The 26,351-nt window shown below is 40.3% G+C and overlaps 1 protein-coding gene and 1 long non-coding RNA gene across 3 annotated transcripts in view; both read left to right on the top strand.

Moving 5' to 3' along the window:
- Positions 1 to 26,351, top strand: part of LOC124161858 (ubiquitin-like protein 3) — a 596,237-nt gene that overhangs the window by 215,496 nt on the left and 354,390 nt on the right. The gene's annotated exons all lie outside the window — the stretch shown is intronic.
- The window catches only part of LOC124161860, a 58,375-nt gene continuing 48,848 nt past the window's right edge, over positions 16,825 to 26,351 (top strand). Inside the window, exon 1 of the long non-coding RNA XR_006865416.1 lies at positions 16,825 to 16,877. This is a non-coding gene — a long non-coding RNA (uncharacterized LOC124161860). The remainder of the gene's footprint in view (positions 16,878 to 26,351) is intronic.

Below are 26,351 nucleotides of genomic sequence, written 5' to 3'. Positions count from 1 at the left end.
AAGAAGTGTGCAAAATTTCAGCGTTTTTGCTTCACAGGAAGTGAGTCAAATTTCAGTTACAAGATTTGTACCAGACAAACAGACAAACGGACAGGTTGGTGAGTTGATATAAAGGCTGGAATAAAAATGTCTTGTCTAAGGCAATGTGATCTTAATGGAGACGGAATTCAGATTGCTATAAAAATCTATAAAGAAAATTTTGCCGTTAGTTATAGAGAAATATGTGGTCAAGAAGTACAGCATAGTTATTGCCATTAGAGCGAAAAAATATGACTGAATATTTAAATCAGGAAAACTATGATTTATGATATTAATAAAATTGATAATTATTTACTTTTCTACTTTTTATTTGCTAGGTTATATTAGCTGAAACGCGCGGGGTCCAATTTATGATTTTTAACAGCAAAAAATGTCATCTTTGAATGCAGTATTCTGTACGAAAATAAATTGGGGAAGTGTTCGCGTTGAACTGTAGCTGTAGAACCTACTCAAGTGTATTGTTTCCTGTTGTATTTAACTCTTTCTGATCCAGAGCTGCTTCTGCGAGAAATTGAATTTCAAGACTTCTAAATTTTTTAAAGTATGACAATTTTCTACTCAATCATAATTATTGTGGCAGCTACATAGTTTGCCATTAATATTTACAGTGCAAAAGAACACGTAAGTAGTTTAACTCTTTTCTCAATGGAGCTAAAATATAAAAAATTTTATGCTACTTAGAAGCAACATTAGGTTATGATGGATTAAGAGAATTTAAGCTGCACGAGGAGTAAATACATACCTAGTGTTGGTATAATTTGGATTTATGCATTTACTTTGTGCTCAGACGGTCGGGATAGGAGCCCTCTAAAGCCTTGATTTTCAAGAACCGCGCATCACGCAGCGGTTATAGGAAGCCGGGGCTTTAGACTTCTTACTCTTCTTCGCGGCTCATCCCCTTGTCTTCTTCCGACTGCCTTGCTGCCTCGAAAGAACCTACTCCCCGTGAAATGTGGATTAATATTCACGTGCACGCTCTCTCCCATCCGGGGAGATTTACGGTGTTGTGGCACAGATAATAGGGCCCTCCCTTTCTTTGTGTGTGACTGTACACTCGGGCACCGGGGTAAGTCCACCGATGGATGATGAAGAGGAATTGTGCGAGCTGTCATAATCCCCTCTTAAATGGGTTAGAGTCTGATCTGGAGGGATAAGGCTCTGTGGTGTAGAGACTTGGACACTGGTGAAAGAGGACGTGGATGGATTGGAGGAAGGTTTGAGGAGGAGAATGGAGATAGGTGAAATGGATGGAAAGGAAACGGAAGGAGGAAGCGTTGGACAAGGTGGGCGAGGATAGGATATTACTGAATGAGATGCATAGGAGACATTCTGGATGGAGCGGGCACTAACAAGCGGTTATGGTGTACCAACGCCGTGTTAGTGTTAATACTTTGTGAGTGGTAATTGGGATGAAGCGAATAGGATTTATAATTGAATGGAAGGGGGCCATTGGTGAAATCTTATCGGGTTTTCCTCAGGGTGAGTTGCTTGTAGGCCGATCCTTCGATGGCTGCTTCTGCCATTGTCCTCAGGGCATGAAAATCCGAAAATGTCGCTGAACAGACCGCTATTTGAGGAGGCACCGTATTCGAATTGTTATGCCCTGAGTACGCAGCCATCGTAACGTCGGTCTACAAGCATCTCACTCGGAGGAAACCCAATAAAATTTCACCAGCTCTATGCGCTGAAAAGAACAAAATAATATTTCATAATGCGCTTTATTTTCTGGAAATCGTATTATAAATCCGAAATATTGCTGTTCATGAAAATAATGTTATGCTGTTGCCGTTGAAAGTGTGGGGAAATGATGATCACAACGAGAAAATTAATGTATCTATGACATTACGAAGTTTGGAATCGTTATGTACTATTGATAATCGTTAAATACAGTTCATCAGCTCGTCTCGTTCAACTATGTTAGATTGTGCTGAATACAAGACTTATCTTGTCTCTGCAATATTACTTTTGATGCGTAGATATAAAGTTATATCAGTTATATGGATCTATTGTGGTTAAGCCTAAATTTGGATATTTGTTACGTACCTAATGCAAATTTTACCTACCGTGAAACTTACGTTGAATTGTAGAAGAATCAATGTCATTCCCTCTCACAATTTATGGCTGCTAATCATTATATCCATAGAAAATTATCTCATCGCTTTCACATTCGTCGCACCTCTGTCCACTCAAGCATTTTTAGTCCTCCCACTACCCCTCACATTAGTATGATCAGTATTCCCTCCTCCTGGGTGAGCAAATTTTCAGATTTGGATGCAGTCCGTCACCTATAAAGGTCAACTTTTCACTTCATAAAAGTTGAATTTCTAATGATTTTGGGGTTACCCTTATCTTGATGTTAAAATAGCAGGTTTTTTTTGCTCCCTTTTCTCCCTTTAGGGCTGATGGATTCCGTAACGTTGCGCATTAATTTATGGTTTCATATCGGGGGAGAAGGCTAATGTGGTTTACATTGATGCGTAACGTTCCGGAACCCTTCAGCCGTTGAGACATCTCGGGCTAGGGAGAAGAAACGTCGGCTATTTTACCATCAAGCTTGGGCATTTCATGCATGGACCGCGAAAGTTTTGTCAATGCATTCAAAGTTTTTTCCCGTGCCCGGCCGCACATTTGCATAAATGTGCGGCCGGACATTTAAAATAAATATAGCATTCTTATTATCAGAATCTCTATCGGACCAATGCTGTTGACCCTTAATGAGGATGGCGCGAACGTGCGATAGGAATGTCCGTGCCTTTCATTCTTCGCGTCGTGTGAAGACTTTTTATTCTTCTGAAGCTTCCTATCTCCTCTTCTCGTCGTCTTCATCTTCATTTTATCTCCGTGGAAAAAAGGTTGTGCGTAAAAAAGATGTGGTCTCAGGAGACGATTACGGCTTTTTTTATACGCGCCCGTCGCTCCTTTTATTTTTTTGCATCAGCCTTGCTCAAGGTCGAGGCTTGAGAGAGAGAGAGAGAAAGTTATTTTTTTTGTCCAAGGGTTTTAATCCGGTTCTACTCTAACGAAAACTCTGCGTTTTTCGGGGATGTATTATTTTTCTCAGAAGGTTTAACGGCCTCCAAGGCATATCTTGATATCGATCGTCTTTTTTCCGCCGATGTTGTCGAGCGAGGAATCTTTCCATAAATCCTAAGAGTGTGTTGTGTTCGGTGCCAAAATCCTGGCTACTGAGGCTATTCACTGCATTGATTCAGTTAGTCTATCATTTGTTTGGGCATGGAATGGCTGTTTGGGTTAGAGAATAAACGAGTTTCCCATAGGAAATGGTCTCTAGGGAATCTATTTACGGGACGCTTTGGGTAAAATGTGTGCGCTATGTTTTTTCTGTCTCTCCCAACTGCAAGGAATGTGCTGAATGTCGCCAGAGAATAGTTTAGTTGTCTGCACGTTGGGAGTGAAAGACCCATTGAATCGCTTCTGAATCAATCCACTTGCTCATAAAAACGAATCACATTCATGTTGTGCTTTTTAGACCGGGAATTCTGATGTGATCCTTGTTCATCTGCATAGTACCACAAAATAAGTATTTACTTACTCTATGATAGTACCCAGTAATGCACCTCATAGGCGTCGGTGTGAGTGACCTTCGCGACTAATCGATTGCTTCCGGATCAGGGCACCACCTTTCGTTGACGTTGTTGTTTATGCGCCCCTGTCATTTAGAGTTAACATTTCAAAAGCCGTTAATTAGCTGCGATTTCTAAAGTAAAGTGGTTCTATTTCTGTCGGACGAATCATCAGTCTTGAATACCTTTGATTTAGTTTGGGTGTTCTGAGTGTTAGTTTCAATAAATTACTTGTTAGTCTCCATTTCGCGCATAAAATTATTTATGTATGTTACTTGCGTGGTCATGCTAAGAAAGTAGGGTGAAAATTAGCTGCGAACGTTGAACATGTAGGTATGGAGAGGAATGAAGAAAGTGAAATGGTTGTAACGGAGCAGTGAGATACGAGACATGGTAGATTATGTTGAGTTTGAGGAGACAAAGGAGGCTGGTGTGAGGATGGAGAGCAGAGTGAAGAGCTTGGGAATGTGGGACTAAAATAGGGGAGAATGCCAGGAAAATGTGCAAGGCAGGGGTTAATGGATTTGGTGAAAGGGAGCTGGGGTATGTGTTGAGTCAGAGGGAGAAATATGATCAGAGCATGAAGGCATTCTGGGTAAAGATAGAAGTTGGATAATGTATGAAACTTTCTTTGCGAAAAATTTTCGCACCCTTCATAATGGAAAAATAAGTACTTGCATTAACTTCACAATTTACTTTAAACGAAATATCTTTGATTTTGGAATTGCATATCAATGGAAATCGTCTTTATAAAAATCCTGGCTTACGATTTATTATGACAGTAATGAAGGAGGTGTAAGTGTTATGCAGTGCTTGAGCACGAGTCAGTTTGTTTGGGAATGAAGTGGGTGATCAAACTAAGTTTTACTGTCACGGGACAGCATTTAGCCTGTTAGCTACCACTTGAGCCTATGCATGAAGGGATGAAGTTACTTTCATAACTCACCTCCGTGCGGTTATCTTAGGTTTGAATAACAGTAAACCTGTCCTGTCGGAAACGAGTACTAGGTAGAAGCTCACACCGCCCACATAAATATGCATAAATATAGTATCTATGTTGCATGTTGGTGAAAACTCACTACTAGCCAACCGTCCTCCTGAGAGTATTATGAGGAATAAAAACCTGCATTTGCATTTTACCTAGCGAGTCATGTCTTATGTTGGGTGGAGATATTCCTACCCGTCTTGCACCAAGTAATCACCGTGTTGGGGTTACCGAGATGACTCCTGCACGCGTCTGGCAGGTTTAGCTGTCTCTATGCATGCAGCTTTGATTCCGTTACCACCGTACTTAGACCTAGAGCTGAATACGTCAGAAACTAACGGCATGCTACTGAAAACTACGTGCATATCAACTTGTTAGTCCTGGAAAAAGTCAAGCATGTACGGTAATGAAGGCTGCTCGGATCAGTTGCTCAGCCAGGAATTTCGTTAGGTCAAAAACCAGAGGGGAAATTTTTGAAAAACAGGGAACTAAGTAAAGGGTTTTAACTAATTTTAGCTCTCTTAACAATCGAAAAAACTTCTTTTGTCAAAGCAATCTTTTGAAAATTCATGATGTTTTAATGTTTTGTTTTCCCTCATGAAGCAAAGTAATTGTGTTTTTATATTTCGGGGGAGGGGGGGGGGGGGAGGTCAGGACCCCCTGAACCCCCTCCCTCGCTACGCCACTAGTTTTGGTACTCCACCGGGTAATCTCCGTCATTGCTGCTGACGTTCAGCCCTGAGGATGAAGTATGACTGGTACCCCGAAACGTTGGCAGCCATGCAGGGGGTTACCCGGTGGAACACTCGAGCAGCCTTCTCTACCAGCATTCTCCGTGAAATCATCAGATCTTTTTTAAACATAGATTGCCTTTATAAGCAAGTACAACTTGGTCCTTCTAAGCCATATGGCTTGTCAGAGATTTCCATTTATCCTGCATAGTGGCACATTGAAATCGTAGCATTTATATTACATTTCAAGTTTCAACTTCATAAACAAAAAAAATAATAACATGACACACAAAGTTTTGGAAACTTTGAAACCCAAATATGAGAATTTAACATAATTTGTAGAACTCAGATTAATTAAAGAAATCACAAGTTTACAGTTTCACTAATCTACCATTCTTTCAATTTTCTTTTAATTTCGGCCAAAGATTTTAGATTACATAGATCCTGTGGCATACAATTAAAGTTATGAGGTACAGCATACTTCAGCAATCTTTACCGTACATGCTATTGTAAAGATACGTTTTCAACGAAGGACTGTAACGTTTATCCATAGAATGTGATACTATTACATATTCAATACTAATACTACTTCTGTTACTTCCGTGATCCTTATAAATTGCTGTCTTATGAACGAATTACTCTCGCTTAGTGCTTTCTCTTTCTCGGTGATTGGCTATGTGTCTGGGGTCGTCCCGTAAATCTCACGTGCGTGTCATTATCGCGGGTAGACGAGTGCTCATGTTTTGGGGGTGGACCCTTGAGCCTCCTCTGACGAGACGAATCCTCTCGGGTGTTTTATGGTCGGGACGTGGGAGGGAAGGGGTTGGTTGTCGCGACCCCCGAGTCGTTAGGGGAAAATTCCCTCCCTCTCTCCGGTTGGGTGGAAGCAGGGTGACGGAATGATGTTATTTGTTCCCCTCGTGACTGTTTTCCCCTCTGAACTGCGCGCAGCCGCCGCCTCGGTGTCGCGGACATCTTTGCTTCGGAATACTAGGAAATGGCAGCTTGCCTGCGTAGGACGTGGTCGATTTATTATTTAGCGATAATATGCTGTAATATGCTTTTCCTCCCACATAATCGATGTGTTTGCCACTAGGAGCTTTTTGGACTTCGGTGAAACCTTAGTGATGAAAATATCGTTTTCAATTAAGATCGAAAATCGAGTTTTAACAGTCAAATATCGTGGAGATGGAGCCATGATTATCGGATTTCGATCCAAACTCGATTTTTCCACTGCCTATGATAACGTCATCTGTCCCATGTGAAAGACTTCTCTCTAAGGCCGGTAAGATTGTAAAGTCACACCCTCGATCATCAAGAAAGCATCTCCATCAGTTTATCTTTCTCAAAAATGTTAGCCTAGGGATGGTCCCCAAACGTTTCTTTGGATCCATTTGTAAATTTTTACCGCTAAAAATCCAAGCATATTTCTAAGCAAATTTTTTGGGATTTTTTTTACTGCTTAAGTGTGTATTTTAAATGTTTTTCGAATGAATAATAAACGTATATTTGAACAGACTTCATTTTCTCGGAAAAGGACCATCGATTTTTTCGATTGATCGATCTTTTTGTTCAAATGTATATTTTTTCTTGAAAAGGCGAGCTTTTCATTTCGGTTTAAGATCGATCACTTTAAAAATCGATTTCCACCGACATTTTTTCCATCAGCATATGACTTACAGTAATTAAAAAGCGTAGGCTATTGGAAAAATTAATGAGAAATGATAAGTAGGCTTGAAGACGTGAGACAAGGGAAATCATGCATAGCGAAGAGTACTGCTCAGGTGAAGAATGAAGTTATCAAAAAGGAAAAGGCCTGAGACTGTTAAAAATTAAAAATATAATGGTTTTTTGTTAACTGATAATCTCATTTTTAAAGTAATGCATTGGATGTTAAAAACGTTTCAGAATTTTACATATTTTGTATTAAATTTCATGCACTATTCGGTAAATCAAACTTCATTAGGTTTAAGGTAGAAGTGGAAATTAATACTGGTTTATGTTAGTTATGTGGATGTAAATAAACCTTTAAAAAGCTACTATTGATATAATAATTTTTTACAGAATCTAGCAAACCGATAGGGCAAGCAAGTATCATAAAAATCCATTATTGGAAAGATTAGGTTAACGAACCTTGTACGTGTGCGTGAACACATGGTATCTATTATATTCGGTTATTTTCTTGCTTTTAATTGCTTTTTTATATGCATCGTTTTTCATATCAAGATATCCGTTGCTCTATCTATTTAGGCGTATGTATACTTTGCGAAACAGAGCTTTGCACGTCCCAGTAAAGGTTGTCTGTAATGACGTCATCTCAAACGAGAATAAATGCGTTAAAACTCCGTTTTTCCGTCTCAATTACGAACTCAACTACTGGCTCACTTGATGTGGGCATCTCTTCTCTCCCTGTTACACGTGGAACTCGGCTCTACTTTAAGGACCCCCATCTTAAACACGCAAGGAACGACTCGGGGGTGGAAAAAAATAACTTGCTGTGTCGTCGGCTTATGCTTCAAGCTCTTTTTCACGTTCCCTAACCCGAGCGATGCTTTTTTGTCCACTCTCGAAAAGATGTTCTCGCCTCTCTGTGGGCGGCATGGACCTGACTCATACGACCCTCTGCCCCAAGCGCGTAGGAAGTGTTTTTGAAAAGTCGGGAGTTGCGCAGCACTTTTAAGAGGAGGGCATTCATTCTGAAAGCCAATTAAGGTCTTCTAAAAAAAAGGGTCTCGTTCAGTGTTTCCCATTTATTTATCCCACACTGATGATGATCTACATTGTTTGGAGAGGCGTCGTTGTAGTGTAGGTCGTGAAGAGGGTATTTAAATCGAGATTATTTCTCTTCGGAAAGGATTATTAACAAGTTTTTATGTCTATTAGGTTTACACGTGGTAGGCTCAATGTTTTTTTCCTCTGGTGGCTTAATCTTAAGCTCAGCGAGGGATCTTCAGTGCATTTCGGTCGGATGTGGCCGTGAGGCGTCGCGCTTCGGAGGAAGTTGAACATTTTTATCCCGAGACGAAAGGAGGTGATGTAATTTCCTGGATGGATATCCTCACCCGAATTGCGGAGTTGGGAGTTCATATTGCAGCCTCATGGCTCAAAGTAAGCTGAACCTAGTAGTTTATCTTGTTAAATTGAAAAATGTTTATTCTCTGGTGAATATGTAGGTTAATGGTGTAATATGAGTGAATATTACAGTGGGTGAAGGGCAAATATGGATTTAATGTGCCGAACAAGGATTTAAAATGCTGTAGTTGAACCTAAATGGAATGAAACCTATGATTAATATTTGGGATATTATTTCGGAATTTCTTAAACATCAGATGTGATAAAACCAACCCTTTCAGGCGAAATGTAGTGTAGCTTCACTGTCATATATAACAGCTTCTCTATTTTAATATTTTACAGAGTTCGTTCTTTATCTATAAAATTTATCCTTAGCCTATTACCCCTTTATACGTTGTAATTCGCTGTAATTTGTATTTAAATACCTTCAGAAATTGCAGATGAAACTCCGAGGTAAATTTTTATTTAATTTTATTCCTCATGAAGGGTTAGTACATAAAGTTAGCTAAATTTAATCTTATCCTCTGGTTTTATTTATAAAACGTGGCTAGTTGTTAAGGATAAAGAATAGACTTATGCAGTAAACACGCGTGCCTCAAGGAATACTTACTTATCACTTCGCGAATTTTTGCTCATGCGTTGCTGTTTTATTGTAAACCATGGAGATGGAAGAATGATTGCAGGACCTGGCATATTTCATTAAATTAATTCTGTGGATGGATGACGTACCCGCGTTTGAAAACGTAGAACTTGGCGTCTTTTGCCTCTCCTCCAGACCTCTTCCCCCGTTCTCCCGTTAAAACCCCAGTCCAATGGCCGCGACCTCGAAACCGCCTGATAATATGCGAATTTAAACGGGCCGTCAAAATTTTTTACGTGTCTCCTGGACCGAGTTTGCGTTCTCAGGGGCCATGTTGCGCGCGGTTTCCCGAAGAGTTAGGCTTTTGGAATGATGGGGTGAGGAGGTTAAGAAGAAGTAAAAGAAGAAGAAGAAGAAGAGTGTCTTCTTCTCGTCCGTGAGATAAGGCAGGATCTCCCATTACTGGCAACCACGAATTCTTCTTCCAGCCTCCCTGCCCCGCGAGCCGCCTTCCACAGTGCCGCCTCGTCCCGTCTTCCGAGGCTTTCAATTTCCGGGACCTCTCTGGGCCCGCCACTCCACTCCAAATATAATTGGAAAAGCGTTAGCCTTGCCTCACCTCTTCGCGAGGCGGGAAGCCTCCGAGTGTTCGTGCCCCCCCCCCTCCCCTCCACTTCCCATCGTCCCTTATCGTTTTAGTCAAGTTCCACATCGCGCTCACGATGTGCTGTTGTTCACCACGTGTTCAGTGCGTGCCGGGGTGCCGGATGTCTTTGCCCCAATTCCATGTACACCGGCGAGGTTATGCGAGGCCGCACGATTGCCAGGTACAAAGCTTTTACGCCGATTAGGTCGAGGGCCGCTGGAGATGCGGAGAGTATTTGCCACAGTTAAGAACGGATGTTAAAATATACAGTTTCCGGCGTAATTCGGTGGAAATCTTTGATCTTTAACATAATTAAATGTACTTATCTGTTTCCGCACTTATTTATTCATTGCAACGGACCCAGGTTTCGGATTATAATGCCATTTTCGAGATGAAGAAGAAGACCTTGAAAATGGTAGTACATGAAATCAATTGATTCGGCTTTAACTTTGTGAAAATCCATGTTAAAATGAAAATACACAACCCTGGTAACTTTTCACTGGAAAAGTTACCAGGATTGTGTCAAAAACATTCAGGCTGTTGTTATCAGGGTCAGGGAATTTCCAGTGAAAAGTTACCAGGGTTGTGTATTTTCATGGCAGTATATGTCGAAACCTGGGTCGGTTGGAATGAATTAATAAGTGAGGAAATAGCAAGCACTTTCCACTATGTTAAATAAGAACGGATGCCTTCCGCATTGATACGGAGGACGTCATTATAAAGCTGCATAGTTATACATATTTTGATGTCCGACAGAAACTGCGAAATAAGTGGACAATTCCATAAACGGCTAGGTGTAGGATTTCATTTTTCCCGCAGACATTGAAGGACTTAAATTATTATTAGCCTTTGAAGCACTCAAAACGTACCTACACCTAAATTTCTCTTGCTGGTTCACATTTGTTGTCGTAACACCCCCGCCACACGCTGATTGAGGCGGTGTGCAAGTACGAGCGTGTTCAAAACTGACGTGACGCGTGAAGACCCCAGCGATGTTTTTTGCTCGGCTGTGAATATTGGGCCTCTTTCACGAAATGGAGAAGGTAGAATCTTTGGGTTGAATTCCTCTGCAGTGGTAGAAGTAACCTTGTATAGTCCTTGGAACCCTGTCACAAGCTTGTCAACTTTTCTTGAGAATTAAGATCTGTGCGTGAGGTTCGAATCCGCTGGGGGAAAGCAGAGAGAAACAGTGACTTACTGTTAACGACCATGTGATGAAGTCCTCCGGTAAATTTTTGTTTTTTTTTAATTCCAATTGGTGTGTTAATAAGCTTGAATGTTTTTTTTAATCGTCGGAGCGATCTTGAATCAGCATTGCCCGCTTTGTGGCATAATGTTTTAGCTGGTCTTTTCAATTATTTTCAATTTTAGATTCTTTGTTGTCTCTTGCGTTAATTCGTATCAATCATAGGAAAATAAATTTATTCAGAGTGTATTTTACCTTTTTAAGTTTGAGTTATAGGTCGACGAGATTTAAGTATTGAAGGTTTTATCTTCGAATAGTCTGACATTGGATTCCTGTTTTGCCGGTTTCCTGTTTTATTCTAGTATTTAATGCGATACCCTGTGGAACTATTTAAACGTAATTAAGGTTTTTCGGCTGAGTATTCGCGGATTTGATCATTTATTTCCGAAATTGAGTTGAGGCTTGTGCCGTTGAGTGAGTTATGTCCCCTCTCGAGTTCCAAAAGAAGTCTTCGTTGTATTTTCGCACCATGTCTGTTCTGCTTGGCGTGGATGGTTTCCAGCTGTCATTCGCTTTCCGCAACATGCAGCCAGCCTTACAACGAACTCACCCAACTTTCAAGTTGGTGTTGCTGTCTCGAACTTCTCTTGCCAGCTAACTAGCGGAATAAGTTTGTTGATATAATTAGAGAGACTTTCAAGTTTTTGAGCACTCCTAAATTTGCACCTCAAACTACTTAGAGACATGTCAAACGACGCTCGGAAAACCTCTCTCGGGAGTGCCTTACGTAAGAAGCTGGTCTGTTTGTCGTACTTCATTTTCGTTTACCGAGCTACTCGTCCTCCGAACGCCTTCCATCTTCAGCGTTTGATAAATCACTTCAAACTCTTCTATTTCCAAGCTGCTCTTAATGTTTTTTTTAGTCGTTCAGCTGGATTGGGCGTACTAGAGAATTTTTTTTGGCGTAGGCGAAGGACCTGTTTGTATTGCAGAATTTAACGACTCCCGTGTCTGTAGGGGCATATTTAGAATAAATTTACTGTTTGAGGTATATTTAAGTAAGAGTTGGAAAATTTATCCTTCGTTATATTCATGTCAAAGTATCCATCTGGATACCTCTTGATGTTTGGCAGTCAATTTTCCCCACGAATTCTGTACATTACTTGCTCAAGTTCCTTCAGATTAGAATACATTAATATTTGAATGTTTGACTTCGTTTTCTGCTCTCCGACTATCCATGATTACATATACTGTGAAATATCTTTTATCGCGGAGACATTTGTTTTAAAGTGGTGCTATTTGGCTTATTGATTACGAAGGAACGGATAAATGGTCATGAAATTATATGGACTACCCTACGTAAAACCAGGTTTTAATTCACGGTGGCTTATTTTTTTCTTTCGCTGTAGATATGAATTTTAATTTTATATGAGGAATAATTATGCTCGTATACTCCTGTCGACGGTTTTTAAATAGTTAAGTTATTTTTGACAGTTATAGAAGTTCTGGCAATGTTCGGTTTTGCTCTCGACCTCAATGATTTAAGGTACGTAATTCTTCATTGAAACTTAGGAGGGTATTCATGAGTTAAAATCTTGTGGGATATGTAAAATCATTTGGGTGATCCTAGCATTGACGTTGACATATTCCCCATAAATGTTTTACTATAATGCTTGATACAAACGCCCTATTCTTGAGAAACACCCGAATTGGCATTACATTTCCGGAGGCATGTTAGCGAAAGAAAAATCATCTCTCATCTCCGTGTCAATATAAGTTTCCAGGTTTAACGCGTGAAATTACGTGAAAGTTTCGAAAAGAGATCGATTTGTCGTGGGTGCGGGGATTCTAGTTTTCCGTGCGAAATTGCGGTCGGTATTGGGCAGGCCAACTGTCATAAACTACTGTGGAAGTTGGCTGTGAGTTGGACTTGTCGGTTTTGCTATTCGCATGCCTAGTTGTTCCTTTTATCTCCATTGGATGCATTGCGTTTGTCAGTCTTCTTAATGAGGTTGATTGGTGGCGGCGTCAAGCCTAAAAACACTGTGAAACCCTCATCCTCCTTCCTTAATCAAATATCCTTCTTCCCGTGACCCGTTTGAATTATGGTGGAGAGAGTGAAAGATGCGGAAGATGCGAAATAGTCCACCAGTGGTAATCCCACTGGTTTCATGCCGTCGCCCCAACGTCGAATATCTTTTTGATGTACCATTTACTTAAGTTTCATATCCGAAATAATTGCGACTCTCATCACATTTTTTGTGGGCGGAAATCAATATTTATTTACTTAGAGTTCCTTCAGCCTTTCTGCTCTCAGTTTCCCTCGGTTCATCATGGTCTCCTGCTCATTTTTCCCCTAGTTGACGAGTCATACACATTTTCAAGCATTTTTTTCGTTCCTGCATATTTTATGCTACTTCATTCTTTCATTGCTTCTTTGAGAATCCATTTTTTTCTTTTGACCAAAAAAAGTTCGTTCTTCTCTCTCTCTCCAGGAAGCTCTCCAATCTAACACTTTGTCTCTCCGTAGTTGGTTCTTTTCAGGCCCTTCCTTACTTATTGGATAAAATTCATGTACAAAAGTCACTAACTCATTATTAAATTTGTGGTATTCCATTATAAGTTTTCTAGGATATTGCACTGTTACTTATACCAATGCTTTTTTACATAGCGCTTAAATTATGATAATTTAAGCCTGAAGATGATGATAACTCATCGAAACCCGGGTCGCGTTATGTAAAAAAAGCAGTGGTTTAAGTAATAGGCTAACATCCAAGAATATACTTACAATTCATGTAGTCTCATTCACTCATACATTCCCCACCGCTTTCCATCTCTTTATGCCTTTTATCATTCATGTTTCCATCTGTTACTTCTTTGATTAGGGCAAGCTGTCTCGTAATTGCATTTAGTTTATTTTTTTGGTATTTTTCCTCGACTAGCATTACACTACTTTATGATGTGCTATAGACTTTCTCATAGATCATAGGAATATCACCATTCATAGCAGTGAAAATTTTATGGTCCTTACATTTTTTCAACCAATCGATTATGATTTCGGGGTGCGCAATTAGATTTTTTTTAATTTTTGTAATGATCATTTGAGTTCCGATGAATTTGCATCTTCATTTTATGCTGAGAATTCCAGTTTATTGTTGGAAATTGTTGTCATGCAATATGTCTAAAAGTGCTATTTGTTTTTATTTCCAGCGACCTTTAAAAAACCGGTGAGGAAGGTATATTTTTTCGTCATCGTTTCAATTCTGCTTCCTTTAAATATTTTTCAAGAGCTCATCTTTTCTAGTATTGAATCCTGCTAACAACGTTATCCACGTTAATGTCCCTTGTTTTTTTCGAACGCTTATCTTTCCAATTGAATATTTGTCTAGTTGAATTTCAAACTTGATTTGCAAAAATGAGAAGGGTGGAGCATGATTATATTGGACTAATTTGAAGGCATAGCGAGGAACAAAACTGTAGATGTGAACTTCAAATTTCTATTCGTTTCTGTGGCTCTTCTGCCACTGCATGAGTTTGCGACCTGAAGTTTGCAAAGAGTAAATTCACTCTATATCCATGTCGTTCCAAGCCCATTGAAACTTTCAGGGAGCTAATCAAATGGAAAAAAAATTGAATGCTATTCCTCGTCTGCCATCAGTCAGTGGATAAGAGCCAGCTTTTTTTATAGTGGGTACCCAGGAAAAGGCTAGAGAATCCGTAACCGGAGAACTGTAGTTATCCTTTACGGTTGTCATCTTGCATCCTTTGCGAGTTTCATTTTTTTTTGCAGCCTCTCAAAATATTTTTCTCGATTCATCGTCAGGCATTGCGCAGTCATGTCACGACCCAGGGTCGTTTTGGACTCCCTCCTAATTATTCCGAGCACGCTCTCTGCCATACATATATATATATATATATATATGTAAATATATATCGCGTCACTCGGACTTTTTGTTTCTCCTTTTCAGTTAAAATTCCCGTGTCGGGAAAGAATTTTAATTTATTGCGGGTAGGGAACCCTTTCGCTGGGAGCTTTTGTGGGGTTCTTAATGGTATGCGCATAACCCGATTTATTTCAACCCAAAAGGGGGTGATAATCTTGACTCACATCTGGGATTTTATTTTTCCATCCACTGTTCCCCAATGTCTACCTCAAGGAATAGGAATGAAAGTGTATGAATTCATCTGGAAAATGTGGGATTGTTTTCCTGTATACATTAATATATGTAGTCCAGCGTTTTCTTCCCTCTTTGAGGTTCATTTGCGTTCTTGGACCCTCATTTTTATGGAATCATTTCAAAGGACAATATTTTTTCCTTGAGGCAAATTTGGCTCGACTTGGAAATTCAAATGTTGACTTGGTGGAGATAATTTTGTAACTTGATGATTTCAACTGAGATTGTTTTCAGTTTCATTTCTTTCGGAGTTTTCTGTGTATGCCGTGGGATTAGCTGTTTGTTTAATCTTTTGATTTACCATGTTAATGCACCAATATTAAGATTTCGTGTGGATATATTTTCCTTCTTTTTATAATTAAAGTTAAGGTATTGTACTCCTCTCCTGCGGGAAAATAAATGACTTGTATGTGCAATAGACTCTGTGATTCATTTTTCTCTGGGCATTGTGACATCGCAGCGTAGTTTTTATAATGTTTTTTTCGTTACTATATGTGAGGCATGTCACTTTTTCTGCTTCGGTCATGTCGAATGAAGTACACGTGCATATCAATTTTACAGTTTACTGATCATGAAGCTGTCGTTATTTTGAATTTGAAGTTAAACTTAACATGTCCAACATTTATTGTTTCAGTTTTACGAGGTGATAGTGAAACGGTCGTTTTTAACGTACTACTTCCTCTTTTTTATTTTACTGTGCTTGAAACTAGTGTCCACCTAACATTGCGTATTAGCAATCGAAGCGAGAAGGAATTGGTCTCTTCGGAACTTCAAATAGCAGCAGCAAACTGCATCACGCAAGTGCCACCGAGGCAAACACAATCTTGGTCGTATTTTGGGCCGTTCTCGTACATCAGGGCTCGAGCATTTTTCATCGGGATCCCTTGGGGAAATGGGAAAATTGCCTCTGTGCAAACGACTTTAGTTTACTAGGGATTCCTCGAATGAATGTTCCATTTTCGACGCTCGATTCATGCTGTTACGATGTTATCTATCGCGTCATACGCGCATGCACATGCTGCCGTTGCTTTAGGTCGTCATCGTACGGGAGGAATTCGCTTCTTTCTGCAGCGGCATGTATAATTGATCGATAGTCTCTCTCAGACGAGGTCTAATTCGATGTTAATTACGTTCTCCGCTTCCGGGCCCGCCCAGGCGTCGACTCGTTTACAGGCGACTGCGTCAACGTGGTCAGGAGACGTTGCCAATCGAGTTAAAAGCAATTGGCGGGCATTTTCCAGCATTTTGGATCCACCTCTTCCAATTTCAATGCTTGAGTCTCTTAATGATGAGTTAACGCTGGCGATTAATTTGCGCTAGTAACTTACGGGTGGTATTTTTAGATTCCTTATGTATTTAATTAATTTGCTGTTGTACTATTCATAGAGAGCATTCGTTAATTCATTTTGAGAGCATTCATTGTGCCACGCGTTTCGATTTTTTATCGTTACGTTCGCCAATTTTTCCTTTAGTTTCTTTCTTTTTAGGACACATGATATGAATGTTTCATCCATCACGGCAATAGATGCAACTCCATCTTTTTTTACACTCCGGAAAGCTTTAATTCTTTTTCGAATATTGATGTTCAGTGTTTTGGTATTTCTCTCTGTATCCTTTCGTGATTCTGTGAGTTGTTATTCATGCAATTATGGTGTTTTTTGCATCTTTTTTACTATATTGTGTTCTAAATTAGTTTTGGATCCCCTCTGTTCTTCTATTTACTCGAAGGAGATTACTATTTGCTAACCCTGATGCATTTGTTTTCTTTTTAGCGTTTTCAATACATTTTGTTTTGCTAATTCACAATTTTCTTCTCTTTACAGGTAAGAAAATGTGCCTATTTTCATAGTCCTCCTTCATCCTTGCAATAGCGGAATAAGTAAGTGTAAACTAATGCTCATGAGTGAAGTAGTTAACGCGTCTTTCCTTGGTAGGAATTTGAAAAAGCTGCGGAAATTGTAATGATCAATTAATAATCTCTTTCACTCTTTTGTAAAAACAATGGGGATATTTGAAATTTTCTGTCATAAAATTATCGTGATTCTTCTTTCCTTGAAATTCCATTTTGAGCCATGCTCAAAAACGAACTATTTTTTTTATTGTCTCATCCAATAATGTCTTAAAGCTATCAGTGACAGCCTCTATACCCCAGGTATCTTCCATGCGATGGTTTCTAATTCTCTTGATGTAAATGCCATTTAAGGTTTGATAACTTTAATTCAGTCATAGCTGTTGTATTGGTTCTGTTTACGATAAGTGATTAGGTAATTTATTTTTCAAAAAGTTGTGTGTGAACATAAATTTCAATTTTTTCTATTAGTTTAAACATGCGGTTATTAATGGAGTGTTGTCAGTTGAAGGTTCTATTTTTGCGATGTTAAATATTATGTACGGCAATATCATTGCTGTAATAATTTGCAATATTATTTTATAAATAAAGTAGTGGTATTTCTTTTACCTGCCTAATGCAATAATGCGTGTTTTGACTGAAAATTTGTCGCTTTCGACCCGAAAATGTTTCAGGCGAGTTATCTCTGTGTAGAGGGGACCGCAAAGGTAACCTCTCATCAAAGGTCACTCGCTGCTGCGTTATTTCGAATCCAAAGGTGGAGAATCGAAGCCCTAACTCGACATCCCGAACCTCGGTATGTGCCGATCGTGTTTGCATCTCGCTCCATCCTCGTCGGTCGTTAATTCATTTGCTGCGTTTCGGCGTTGAAGCAGTCGCGGGCATCGTCATTTAGCTCATTACCTCCCGAGGCGACATGTAACGTTCGCCGCGGGCCCTAATTCGTGGTTGCCAGCGCTCTTGAGGGCGAGTCACGCGCGGAGAGGGCGATGCAAATGAACGGCGCCACGCGCTTTCCCATTTGCTATTCGACTTACAATTAGTGGTCTGTGGCAGAGGTTGATTTTTCATCATGCGTGAGCCAAATTGCGGAACATAAAATATTCCGAGCTATGGAATACTGTATTCCTCATCCGTGTCAAAAAATTTCGTCTTGTTTAATATAGTTACGAATGTGGTTAATTACTCCGTAAGTAGTGTCGTTGCGCATTTATATTTTTGGCGGTAATTTTGCATATAGTAATGAAGGAAGTTAGAATACATATACTTATTAATTTTTTTAGTTTCTTCTTGCTCTTTATTTATTCACATCATAATATGCCGTACGTCTCTCTGTCCTTCCCTCAAATCCTTTTCACTTTTTTCTCGGCCACTGGCAGCCTAAATTTTCTCTTTATTATAGATTGTATAATTCCCTATATAGCACCCCCAGTCAGTTACTCTCGTTTCCCCTATCTTTTACTAATGTTTCTTTTCCGCGAAGTTTAGCACTTCCCTCCTGTTATTTTGCTCTCCATCTACTGAACGTTCTCTGTTTTTTTCCTTACCCTCATCTGTTTACTTACTGAAACTTGTTCTCATCTGTTTATTTTATATTACTTTCAAGGTATCCATGTTTGGTATCGATTTTAATTGGATAGAATTGCCCGATTGGGTGGTATCAATGTTTGTAGAAAAATCTGGTTCCTAGATATATTCATTCCATCATGATAGTCTACTGGAACTGTATTGAAGTTATAATGCTCTTCTACGGATGATATACGGCCATCTTCTTTTATAATGTGATACTAAAGTTCTGTTTTCGACTTCCTTTCCTTCGTCCCACTCAGAGTCTTACCTCCTTATTTCTCTTCGTTTCCTTAACCTACCGAGGTCACATTGATTCTTCTTCCATATTTATTCAATATTCCTTTTCTTATCGCTCATTCTTTCCTGATGTACAGTCTCCATTTTCCTCCTTCAAATGCCCTTTCACAATTTTCTCGCCTCCTTTACCGCGAGTTTGCTTGATATGACGCTGAAGCGAAGAAATTTATTTGAGGAGAACGTAAGTGCGTAGAATAAGTGACTAAGATATTCGTAATGAATAATGAGAGAAAAAGATGCGGTGAGAAAGTGACGCCTTTTGTGAGGAGAATCGGATCTTTCTCCTAAGAAATTGGGAAAGAGTAGGGTAGCCCTGTGAAATGCAGGGTATAGTTTTTCTCTGCGATAGAGTTGAAGTTAACCTAGAAATATCCTCTTGTCATCTCTATCGTTCCATTGCGCTAGTTTTCCTCTCTATATTCCACGGATGAAATACGGAAATAAAGGAATCAATGTGTATACGATGGCAATTATCTCTCTCCGCCCAGAGAGTAATAATTGCTCAGCCAAGTGTTCACCAAGATGCTCTACAGATGTAGCGTATTTTCGTTTTGGACAGAATTGCCAATACGAAAATACGCTACGTAGGTTTTCGCCTGGTAGAGGAATGACGTGCTACTGGAGTTACATCGGAGTGAAGTTATTAGGAGCACCTTTGTGGGGGGAGGTTTGACTGAAGAGAACACCTAATTAAGCCTCATGATAGTTCATGCAAGTGGAACGAGATGAATAGCCTTTCGAAACATTGAATTTACATTTAGATACATCCATTTTCTTTGACTATTGAGATTGAAAATATTCCACTCTCTGGGAACGAGTATCATTCTTTACACTACTCTGGGTACACCCTTTGCAGTCGACGTGGATCCAATTAATTTCAGTTAGAAACTACGTCAAACCATAATTAGAGCGTGAGAGGTATGACAAAATTTTCATCAATAACAACAGTCACCAATCCCGAGATTGGTTTGACATAGCTCTCCTCTCAGTTATCCTGTCGGCCAATAATTATTGTGCTTTACAACCTTCATCACTTGCTCTATGAATCGCATCCGTGGTGAACTATCTCTGCCGTTCTCCCATCCATCTGTCTTTGCATGAATTTTCATTTGACCTTCTTGTAACATAATGAGGCTGGTTAAATCGTCCCGACATTTTCATACTTCTTGAGAAATCCAACGCATGAAGTTTTCCTCCAATTGCGTATTTTAGACACCTGTGGTGTTTATTAGGCTTGTTTTAATTCCCGTGCCACCAAAAAAACACGCATTTGCCTTTTACATCGGGGTTCATTCAACTATTCAAATTTTTTTTTGTTAATATTAGTCTGTACTACGCTAGCTGTCATTTTGAGAAGTCATGCATGGCTTGGTAAATTCGTTGGCATGAATGATAAATGGGATGGTGGGCTTATATTTGCCTTAATTAATACCGATTTAATTAAGCTTGGAGTGAGATTAGTTGTGGCTTAGCCTGTGTCTTTCTTCAAAACAAATGCAAGGGAATGCTTCTCAAACAGCACCCCTTTGAAAATGGGGGATATGCTGAAAATAGCCTCCATTTATATGAATAGAGTCTGCTTTGACGTCGTAGCAAACATTCTTTGGTTGACGGCCTTCCAATGAAAACCGTGGTGGAAACTAGCGCAAACGTGCAACGACAGTGCATGACGCACGGAGTCCTTCACCCCGGGTAAAAGCTCCGCGCTGAGGGGAAGCTGTCGCAGGAAGTACGAGAGGTGGCTAGGCAGGCGGCGGGGATAGGTTGGGTGGGGGGAGGTCAGGGTAGAGCGTATATATAAAAAGGTGGTGGGATAACGTCTTAGCGCACACACTCTCGGGGGAGCCGAAAAACGGCCCGCAAGGTGAAACCAACCCCTTGTAAAGATACGCCCCAGTAAAAATTCGACGGGGGAAAAACGCGACCAAGGCTGGGGTTGAGGCGGGGGATGGTTCGCGGGGGGCGGGGTGAGGGTTGGAAGGGGTGGAGGCAAAGGGGCAGGGAGAAGCAGAGCTCACGCCCGCGCGGGCTGGATCGATAGCTCACCAACACACACACACCACACTACCGCCGCCCAAGGTTTTCGGGTCCCTCACTCCCAGGGCGGACTCGTTTCGAAGAAGCTACGACGTTATCTAGGGCTCTGCGCGATACCACTGGGACCAACATGCGGCCATAGAGATACATCAGTGGGGATAGTGATTGGTCATGTTGGTTAAGAACTCCATCGGGTCGCATTTTCAATGGTTGCCGACGGTTCAAAGAGCCAAGGGTGCGAATTCTTATGGGATATATGGCGAGAATGTGGAGCAGGCTTTTAATACACCCGTAATTAAGGTATAGTCTGCGGAGCAGGCTTGTTTACACTTAAATTACTTGAGGCTTTGCCAAGGTGTGACCTGCAGGTATCGAGGTAACTTCATTTAACTCCAGTTTGAACTCCAGATAGAACTTTGAGGTATTTTCCCGCAGGTTATTTTTGACCGAAGTAGTAGAGTACCCGTATTAATATACATTCCTGTGTCCAAATTGTGATATACCCTTGACAATGTGTCGATATTAGGGAATATACTATGAAGTCCATAGTCCCCACTTTCGGCCATGGTTTTATTATCCCTCGCTCCCTCCGTAGGCTCATTTGGAAAATGTCTCCCCTTAATCTAGGGCTGCGCAATATCACCAAGACCGACATCGCATATTGATGATGCATTTTGATGATGATGTTATTATTCGTACTCTATGTATTTAAACCCTCGACGGCTGCCTATATCATACGTTATCGGTAGCTCACCAACATGCTTCACTGCATCTTCGCTCAATGATTCCTAGTCCTTCACTTCTCTGGCGGCCTTAAATGGAAGAAGTTACGGCGTAATATACTGCGTGTGCACGATACCATTGAGACTAATCGCCTTGCGGTGAGCATGGGGAAGTTATTGTTGATCTAGAGTGCTCCAGCGGGTCACATCTTCAATATTTTCCGACGGATCAATCAGCGATTCTCTCTTCTTCTTCTTATTCAAAAATGAATGACAGAGTTTTGGACGTACCTGTTAATATACAGGCATCCGTTGATGTAATTGCACACTTATCTTCGGGATCGAAACTTCAGAGCTAGCTTGAACAAATACTGAGGTTTGGACGTCATGTATGCCTGCATGAATAACGTTGTAATAAAAAACATCTGCTTCAGACCTCAGTTGCGTATGTCGGTTATGGAGAACACGACTCTTTAAATTCCGATGCCCTGGATTTGTACGAGAACATACTTATGCCTTTGGAGGATACTGAAATGGAATACATACTTATATTAAGAATTTATTCTATAGATCAGTTGTTTATTTAATGTGATCCCTAGCCGAAACTGTGGAACTGCCAGTTTTACATACCTATGTTCGTTATCACGTGGATGCTACTGGGCGCTATTTGCCGAGACCTCGAATACATATTTGTGTTGGGGACTACGGTAGTCTAGGGTATAATAAAGCTGGAATTTCACCGTGTATTTTGATACCGTTACGCATTTCGATAAACAATATGCGTAAGGTGTGATAACGTCATTGTGATGAATAACGTGCACTGCAATGAATGTTTGGAATCGATACCCCCATACGATATCGTTGTGATGGACCTCGTGCACTCTCGCTATTTGTACGAGAAGGAGCAACAAACAGCGTTGTCACGGAGAAAGGGCCTTGAACATAGCGAGCGTACTTTTCCCGTGTAACCCTCCCCTCCGGCGTGTAGAGGGGTGGAAGTGTCGGGGGCGGGCGCGGAGGGCGGTGCTGCGGGGGCGGAATGCCGCATAAACGTGCGGGTGACGCGATACGGCGGCGGAGGGTGCAGGGCCGGCGGAGGGAGGGACTAGCTACGAAGAGGAGCGATTCTGGGCATAGCTGAACGATATGAAAGGCACTCCGTATTCTTTCAAGGCATCGGCTTCTTTGGTGTCGACCAATGATCCAAGTTGTTACAGGGTGATCGTCTGAAATCCTTTAGGCTTTACGTGGTGCAAATGCGATTTATGAATGTTAAAATATAAACAAAAAATGGTAATTTTCACGCTTAAACATATTGCACCAACAGCGACCATGGTTTCGACCCTCCATGACCTTGAAAAAGACTTAGATTGTGGAAACTATTGTCGGTAGTGGAGATATACATTACAGTGTGGAAATTACCATTTGTTGTTTACATTTAATCATGATTAAAATCCCTTCAGGTCACCTAGAAATTCGAAAATTCTATAGTCTCGATGTGTGCGGGAAAAAAGGAAATGGAAAAATCATTTAAATATGAAAATTGGAATAAGTCAGCTGCATTGATATTTAAAGCCTGAGCAATATATTTCCGTGGATTTGACAATAAATAATGGCTGTGTGATAGGGTGGAAAGGTAAGGAATTTCTGATTTAACTCAAGTATTTTTTACGAAGAAAATATGAATAGTGAATGTGAATAGAAGGATGTGAAAATATTTAAATGTACACAATGAGCACAATTTTGTCTCAAAACTTTCATGAGGGAGTTACCTTGAAGCGTATAGCAGATATTCAATTATTGTATAGCTATATTTTCGCAATTGTTTGTTGAATTAAGGTGAAACGAATCTTAGTTGTAAAAGTCGTTAGTGATATTTTCTAATCCTCGTGTTTATGCGTATACTTCTAATATTTTAGCATCCTATTCCACAGTTTGTAATTAACAAAATTTTCGGTAATTCTTAAGGAATAAATGACGCCATTATTCACTAATTTTGCATTTTAGCCAAGGGACTTCGTTATTATCATTAATTTATTTGAGCATTTTTACCCCGAGTAATATATTTTATCAAACGATATGGATAACTATAACTGTTGTGCGGAAAGTCGGAAAATTTCAGCTTGCTGCTTGCAGTGTGTCCACCCTGAAGTGACTATAGAATATTGTCAAGATTTTCCAGTATCTCAAATTTAAAAAAAATTCTTCTCTATTTTCTCGCACGTAAATGTTTTCCGTATCATTTACAGGGATATGTTGACTAAGGTAAAATCTGTATGCGTTGAAAATTTCAAGATAATAACGTGTAAGTAAGATCGTATGCTTTCTTGGCAAACAAGCTGAAGAAATTCTTCTCGAGTTCTCTTTGGCATTGGTCGCTTAACCCAGAGATAAACACGGATATTTATTCATCGTTTTAAATTGGTTATTTGTCTGTGTAAAAAAAGACCGTTGAGAGGGAGCGAAGCATGCCAAAAAGAAGGTGGAAAAACTTAATCTGCAACTTCAAGAGACATGATGGCCTAATGAAGGTAATCGTTGATGGATTAGTCGAAGGGAAGGACGACAAAAGAGGGCTTCGAGTTAGGTGTACCGAGCAGGCGATGAAGGATGTTAAATTAATTTTAGTGTAAATTTAAATTAGCGTACTTCAGAATGGGGTGGAGAGCCGGGTATAAACCAATACCAAGATTGCTGCCTTATGATTATGATGATGAATATTGATCTCTGCTAATGTCTTTAGACGTTTGAGGTTATTGAAGGTCAAAGTTTGCTCGGCTTTCCGTTATGTAGGGACCAGGGCCACGAATATTGCGACAGAGGCCACTAAAGTGAGCCACTAAATGTGCTGTCACCTATGACGCATTTTAATGGGTTTGAAAGAATGCCTCTCGAGTCCCTGACGGTATAGGATTCCTAATTTTGTGTGGAAATAAACTATAATTATTGTTTTTTGTAGTAATTTATGTTATACATGATATAATCTATCAAATTTTTAACTTATTAAATCCATTCCTCTCTATTGAAAATACTACATAGCAAAAATTGGGAATAAATGTATCGCAGAGCTGTAGATATTTTTGAATCTGATTAATAAGTCCGCAATTGGCAGCATAAATCAAGGTTCAGTGGGATGAACTGGGGCCCCTCTCAATCTAGTCCCGTAGATAGTGGCTATGAATTTCCGCCCGGGCAAAACGTCCCGGTAAACCCAACTTCATCCGGGTTTTCTCGGTTTTCGACATGGTACTTCGCACCGAGAGATCGCGTCATCCCTTCTGCATCTCCATTGGCTGTAGAACGGCTCTCCGCCTACCTCTTGCTCTCGTGGGATTCCAAGTTTGGGGTCAAGGTTGTCCCATCAGTCACCTTTAGCGCCTCTCTCTCCCCCCGATCCCTTGCTCTCGCCTTTGACGGCGCTCCGAGTCGCCGGCGCGGGTATCCCGCAGAGCTATGGGTCGGCGCGGAGGGATAAGACATCGATTAAGCAGCTCCCGGGAGGGTATCGGGGCAGGGATTCCCTCCTCGCCTTGGGGGCGTAATTTTCGTCTCCCGTGGGGGAAGGGTACGTGTCAGGATTCATCCGCCGGGGAAAGTGAGGTTAAATACTTATCGGCATGGCATCAAGAAATGCTGTCGGGAAGCTAACCAGCGTATAATTTGCTCGTTTAATTCCTGTAACGATGCTCTCTTCAGATTTGTAAATTATTTGGTCTTCTTCGGTCGAACATCACGGGTTTGCTTGATTGTTACTTATTTCAAGTGGTTACATAATAATAAAATGTAATAAATTTTGTAACCATGGAATTTTGTAAGTATTTATTTCAATTTGGAAAAAACCACTCCATCTCGCTTGAATATTCGGATTTTATTGCAGATGAAGCCAATGATTAAGAAAATTTTAATTTTATGTAGCTTTAGCGATTTTGTCAATTGTGTAACGTAATCTGACGTTTATTATTGTTTCAATTCTAAAATCAGTGTGTGACTTATATTTAGTGGCTGTATTTAATTTTAATCGTGACTTGTTTGGTAATACTCTTTTCGTATAACATAGAAAGCCCAATTTTTATCAGTTTACACTTTATGAGGCGCAGTAAGCAGCCTTTCGCATTCCACTTTAGTCCTATCGTGCTTCTTTTTAGCCTTAGAGGAAACAAGTGAAAGATCTTGACCCATGGCTCTTGAGAGTTTCACCTGCGGTTGACTTAGTTACCAAATTTTGTACTGTTACAAAAAATATACTTCATGTGATATGTGGTATGGTGTGGTCTAAACGTTATGGGAAAGCTTAATTGGCTTGAGGTGTACACTGATCTCCGTGCGCTGAGTGAATTTTACACGCTAATGGCTTCGTGCGGCACTAATGGCTCAGTCTACTCATTAATGTAAAATTTGATGAAACTCGGAGAGGTTTTCGTTACTCCTCTTGTCCTAAAATCCCATTATACAGTCTCTATTTCTCATGGCTACTCCCAAGTACTGATTTCTCTAAATACTGTAAAAGTTGCACGGATAGACCAGCTCTAATATTTAGGGTACCATACGCTATTTACGATGAGGAAACGTGAACTCAGAGGAAGTGTGGTGAGATGAGTAGCATGAATTTCCACGTGTGGGAAGGTGCGCGTATGGAGATTAAAACAAGAGAGAAAGTGCTTGATATTGTTGCTGAAGGGAAGGAGAAACTTCAGGAAGGATGAGGAGGAGACTTGAGAACATGTTCGGAGCAGGTATGAAGGGGTGCGGGGAAGCTTAAGTCGGCCTATGAGAAAGGATGCTCGATATGTGGGGAAAGGGAAGGAAGTAGGTAGGGTTTCTGAATGAGATTAAGATAGTTAGGGCTTTACTGAAGTTGAAAAGTGGAATCGTGATGAGG

Source organism: Ischnura elegans, chromosome 7, assembly GCF_921293095.1.
Source record: "Ischnura elegans chromosome 7, ioIscEleg1.1, whole genome shotgun sequence".
Classification (NCBI taxonomy): domain Eukaryota; kingdom Metazoa; phylum Arthropoda; class Insecta; order Odonata; family Coenagrionidae; genus Ischnura; species Ischnura elegans.
Note: the sequence above shows the minus strand (reverse complement) of the source record. Positions and strands in the feature narration are given on the sequence as shown.